The sequence below is a fragment of the Orbicella faveolata genome, unplaced genomic scaffold, assembly GCF_042242905.1.
Source record: "Orbicella faveolata isolate gen_17 unplaced genomic scaffold, um_ofav_v1 contig_48, whole genome shotgun sequence".
Classification (NCBI taxonomy): Eukaryota; Metazoa; Cnidaria; class Anthozoa; order Scleractinia; family Merulinidae; genus Orbicella; species Orbicella faveolata.
Window position 1 is genome coordinate 4067501 of NW_028301578.1, and position 6157 is coordinate 4073657.

Consider the following 6157-nt stretch of genomic DNA (forward strand, 5'->3'; position numbering starts at 1 on the left):
GAGCTAGCTTTCCACGAGGCTTATCGTAGCTCAAATAGCAGCAAATAACTCTCCTGTATGCCTTTTGAGGCCAGGAAGACTAAATTCACCGTCTTTTCGTTGAATCATGGATTCTACAATTTAATTAAGAGCGCTTTTAACATGAAATTGGAGTCTAAATCAACACGAACGTACAGATATCAAAAGCGCGGCGGAGAGCCAATCTATTGCTTTCTAAAGGCCTGCATCGTCCTAAGTGGATTGAACAAGAGCTTCCTATATTGAGAATCGTTTGAAATTCAAACAAACTAGGCCATAGTTAGCAGTAAGCGAACACTCAACATGTTGTCGTTACGTCAATTATCGTCCGGAAGCCACGCAAATAAATTTCTTCCGCGCTAGCGAATCACAGACAGTTCTGATACTTAGCTAAGCCGAGAACGCCTAAAATTGGTAAAACAAGGAAATTCTACTCACGATCAGCGCTTGAACTCATGTTCTTCTCTCTCCTCGTGGCCATGTTTTGCTCGCAAATAGCAATGTCCTGGATGTACTTCAATTTTGTCGAGCGCGGAATGGCACATCCAGATTTCAACACATTTTTTTTTTCCTAAGTCTTAAGCTACATCAAAGTTAAAAGCAAATGACGCCAACAGCAGCTAGAAATATCCAGTCCATTGCACGTCTAAGCCCTAAATCGATGTGGCTAAAGATTTTTGCTGTCTAAAGCAAGCACAACATTATTGCCACAGGGCAAACGGCCTTCTGTTACGGGACTAAATGTGACCCGTACAGTTTACACATCTCCTCAGGCCCGCCTCACGTACGATAATGGACGACGCTTACTAGATAATCGTTAGTCTTGGGCTTTCATTGGACTTAATGATGTCCTTCGGGCAGACTTCCTTTAGACAGCAAATACAGAACGCTAATCGGTCGCTCCTTGTCAGAGTCACCGCGCGAACTGAATTCAGACGAGTGTAGCCTGGGCTAAACTTAACGCAAATTGAAAAGAGTTTTTTTTTTTGGGGGGGGGGGGGGGGAGGGGGGGGCGGGGCTGGTCGATAACTAATGAAAAAAAAAACCTAAATAAATGGAACATGCGGCTGGGAGTTTCTACATTTCATGCTAGGTACGATTTACAAGCTGCTGTCATAGCGAAAGCAGAAAAAACAAACAAACAAACAAAGAAACAAGCAAACAAACAAAGAAATAAAAGAAAAACAAATAAATCAAATAATACCTGATTCAGTCTTTAATACCGTTTTCATAAATCGAGACATATATTTCGAGGGAACAAGACTGCATGACCAAGAAAGGTCGAAAAACGACCGTGTCTAATTTCTGTCGATCTTTCTAAAGCATTTAGAGTCAAACTTGGGAATTCCCTGAGCAGTTTAGGACATTCTGTGGCCCCCCCCCCCTCCCCCAAAAAAAAAACTCTTTTCAATTTGCGTTAAGTTTAGCCCAGGCTACACTCGTCTGAATTCAGTTCGCGCGGTGACTCTGACAAGGAGCGACCGATTAGCGTTCTGTATTTGCTGTCTAAAGGAAGTCTGCCCGAAGGACATCATTAAGTCCAATGAAGGCCCAAGACTAACGATTTGCTAGTAAGCGTCGTCCATTATCGTACGTGAGGCGGGCCTGAGGAGATGTGTAAACTGTACGGGTCACATTTAGTCCCGTAACAGAAGGCCGCTTGCCCTGTGGCGATAATGTTGTGCTTGCTTTAGACAGCAAAAATCTTTAGCCACATCGATTTAGGGCTTAGACGTGCAATGGACTGGACATTTCTAGCTGCTGTTGGCGTCATTTGCTTTTAACTTTGATGTAGCTAAAGACTTAGGAAAAAAAAAATGTGTTGAAATCTGGATGTGCCATTCCGCGCTCGACAAAATTGAAGTACATCCAGGACATTGCTATTTGCGAGCAAAACATGGCCACGAGGAGAGAGAAGAACATGAGTTCAAGCGCTGATCGTGAGTAGAATTTCCTTGTTTTACCAATTTTAGACGTTCTCGGCTTAGCTAAGTATCAGAACTGTCTGTGATTCGCTAGCGCGGAAGAAATTTATTTGCGTGGCTTCCGGACGATAATTGACGTAACGACAACATGTTGAGTGTTCGCTTACTGCTAACTATGGCCTAGTTTGTTTGAATTTCAAACGATTCTCGATATAGGAAGCTCTTGTTCAGTCCACTTAGGACGATGCAGGCCTTTAGAAAGCAATAGATTGGCTCTCCGCCGCGCTTTTGATATCTGTACGTTCGTGTTGATTTAGACTCCAATTTCATGTTAAAAGAGACAGGAGAGTTATTTGCTGCTATTTGAGCTACGATAAGCCTCGTGGAAAGCTAGCTCTAGGACAGAATTGTAGCAAGATTATCAGTGACAAGTCAAATTCTATGGCTATGTGTTTACGAATCCGGTCAGATATTGAGATGAAATGTCACGTAACGGCTACTTTTTGGCTGAAATATAGAGGTAAATAACCGATTCCACTTCTTACCATGCTCCTGTTAGCGTGGCTGGCTAATTTAACCCACAGTAAAGACATAGTGAGGTCATTTAGGTGAAATCGCAGAGGTTAAGCCTGTGTAAATTAGTGCCGCAGCGAACCAAATGATCAATGTAAGCTCTAATTTAGCTTTGTTTGGCTCGTTCGACTCATTTGCAGCGACTTCAAAGGCTTGTATAGGCATGGTATGGACTCTATTAAGAGTACACGAGGTAGATAGCACTCTCGGTACGACATGGCCATATTTATGTACATTTTCTAACCGATTTTCCAAAAACATGCCCGCTATTTTGGTGCAAAGTCTTTAATACGGTTTTCATAAATTCAGACATATATTGGCACAGAATGTCCTAAACTGCTCAGGGATATCCCTAGTTTGATTCTAAATGCTTTAGAAAAATCGACAGAAATTAGACACGCTCGGTTTTCGACCTTTCTGGGTCATGCAGCCTTGTACCCTTGAAATAATTATTTCAACGGAACAAGACTGGATGACCCAAAAAGGTCGAAAAATGAGCGTGTCTAATTACTGTCGATCTTTCTAAAACATCAGGAGTCAAACTAAGGTATTCCGTGATCATTTAGGACATTCTGTGCCAATATATGAAAACCGCGTTAAGACTTTGCACCAAAATAGCGGGCAGGATTACGGAAAACAGTCAGATGTATAGATGCCACTATATTCAGTATCAACCCCCCTTAGCGGTCTGTACTAAAATGTCCCTGCCAAATGAACTATCCAAATAATAGTATTTGTTATATGTCAGCTTGTTTTGTAAATATTAGTGTGAAAACCAGCGTGAGTAAGAAACAGACTCTGAAATCTAATTTGTTTTGTGAATGGGTTTTGAGCAAAACAAGAATGTTGATTATCTCTTGAGTGACAACTACAACCAGCTAACCAATTTAGGCCGCTAAAACATGACTAGTTTATAACAAGCAAGAGTAGTTCTAACGTAAACTCCGTTGAGAACTTATTCACCCATGTTGCAAATTATCTCGTTGTTGTGATTTACCACCTAACCGTGTGTTGACTCCAGTTTTGCCTAGGTTGAAGTTTTTTGTTCCATCCAGTTACATTGAAAACCTAAACAACATTCATTAAATTTACCAAATTTCTATACTAGTATTTTGTACATGTTTGCTTAGAATTTAGAAATTTATATAGTTTTGAACCAATTTGTAAAAGTTTCTTAACTAATTTAAAACTGTCTGCTAGAATTGTCTATTAATCTCAATCTTATTCGTAATTCGTATTTCACTCTGCATGTATATTTGTATCGAGCACTCCAACGGTTGTGTGCATACACGTTTATTTTTCGTTTAATTTCGTTGTTGAAATATTGGGAATCGTAGTTTGAATATTTCAAGCCAAGACAGAATTTTTTTCCAGCAAAGAAGTTATTAAAACAACGGAAATTAGAATTTGACTAAATTCGCCAACAAATAATTTTCAGTCCATTGAATTTTTTTCCACTCACAAATCGTTGTTAGGCTAGAATATGCTAGAAAGTGGATCCGACATAAAGTTCTGTATTTAAAACTCTATCCTGCAGAAACGTCCCCTGTAGCAAATTTTAATGTTGTTCCCCTTCAGGCTGTTTAAAGGAAAAAAAAAAGAAGTAAAATGAAAATTCTTACCCTTAATGCGAATGTCAAAGTTCCCAAATCTATTGCACAGACCTCGGTACGGCGAGAAATCTGCCGGCGTAAATATCACTAGAAGAATGAATAACCCAATTGCTATCTTGCTCATTGTTTCGCCTTAACAAGGTCACGATTTAATTTCACTGATGAGCATTCATTTTCTGCACTGCTTTAGTTTGACTTACACCCTGATCGAAATTACGTAGCATAAATTATACACATCATTTGTCAAAGTAAAAACAGAAATTTGAATTAAATCTTCTATTGTATTTAGAGAACGTTTTGTTTTGTAAAAATAGCAGGAATTATTTATGACTTTGGCTTCGTTCAAAAGTTATGAAACCAGCGCTGCTGGAACTAATTCTGAAGAATAGTCACAAACGGCGCACTTTATTGATGAATTTGTTAGAAACACTACATTCCGCTTAGACCTCCTCCGAAGATTGTCAGGTCCGTCAGATTTGCATTTCTCAAAAAAACAAATAAACAAAATCAAAAAACAAAACAAAACAAAACAAAAACAAACAAACAAACAAACAAAAAAACAAAAAACAAAGAAAAACTAATAAATATTGTGGAACATTTTTTGGGGTTAGTCTTGAGTCATTATTCACGAAATTTTGAAAGTAGGATTCTTTCAAATAAATTACATAAACTTGAATCGTTAAAATCTTGGAGTAGTTTACTCTTGCATTGGATGTAGTAATGCTTTGGTCAGACATAAAGGATACAGTAAGGATACTCCAGATGAAACAGTGCAAACAAAACAAGAAGAAACTGCATACTTGTATAGTCGTATACGAGAGTCAATGATGGGTTGGTTTACCTTCTAACCGGATGAGAATTGATTAAAGAGGAACGGGGCACGAGAGCACGTGAAGAACGTCTACGAGAGTCACGCATACGACTGGAGTTGGACAAGAAAGTGGTGCGATTAATTTTAAGTGTTTTTAAGTCCTGGTCAAACGACGTGACAACCGCCGCCAACTATCATGCACTGTCATCGACTATCACCATCATTCACTTTTAATTCCTTAATTGCCAAAAGCCACCACTTTTGTCTTGACCTTCACGCTGCTTGCTTTGAAAATAGACGCACGCCTGGCTTGCGTCACACCCTCCAGGGGCATGGGCCACCTACAAGAGTTCTCCAGAGGTCTCTGTCCTGGGCGTTCCTCTCGAGCTGACTGCAGCTCAGCCCCCAGTCCCCTGATGTCTGATTCAATTTTCCAACACCGCGAGTTCCGTGGTCGTCCACACTTCCTCTTGCTCTAAGGGTTCCGAGGCAGAGCTTGCCTCTTGATGCTGGTTAGGGGTTTGCGGAGAATGCGGCCTATCCATCTCCAACGTCTCTTCAAGATCTTAGCATCATCAGGCATCTGGTTGGTTCTTTGCCACAAATCACTGTTGGACGTCATTCGTCCCTGCAAATAAAATCTTCCAGGGTGGGGAAGTACAAAATCTGAACCACTCACGAAAATCTCGAATATTCTCGCTTGGGTGAGACACAGGGAACGCAAGACGAAATTTGGTCAGATTAGCATGCAACAAGAATTGACAGAGAGCGATCGGAAGAGAGAGTTTGGGGCGGGTTGCGGGCTCGGATTTTCTCTCCAACGGACGAACGTCAAGTTTCTGAGCTTTTGATGTTTGCAGTTTGTAGGTGTGTAATGTAGTAGAGGGATTAGTCATATGTCGTCTCAGTTGGAACAATGGCCGACACATTTTTTGTCGCAAGTTGGTAGTAGGTTGCCAGTCTCGACCGATTTCTCATTATGAGAATGAAACGAAAATTTTCTAGGAGCTTCTAGTGTGAAGTCTAGGCCAGACATTTACCAATTCTCAATTGCGGGTAAGCTTTTTTCTTTTTTTTTTTTTTTTTTTTTTTTTTTTTTTTTTTTTTAAATCAGAACTAGTCAATAGAAATCATGCTATGTTCAAAACGTTTGTTTATCACACTCGCTTAATATGGATATCTTTTTGGTCGTTTGCGGGGAAACAAGGATCAGCCAC

General features: G+C 40.1%; 1 long non-coding RNA gene across 1 annotated transcript in view; it reads left to right on the forward strand.

Moving 5' to 3' along the window:
* The window catches only part of LOC149096035 (uncharacterized), a 263969-nt gene extending 257919 nt beyond the window's left edge, over positions 1-6050 (forward strand). The window contains exon 2 of the long non-coding RNA XR_016204550.1: positions 6002-6050. This is a non-coding gene — a long non-coding RNA (uncharacterized LOC149096035). The remainder of the gene's footprint in view (positions 1-6001) is intronic.
* The last annotated feature ends 107 nt before the right edge of the window (positions 6051-6157 follow it).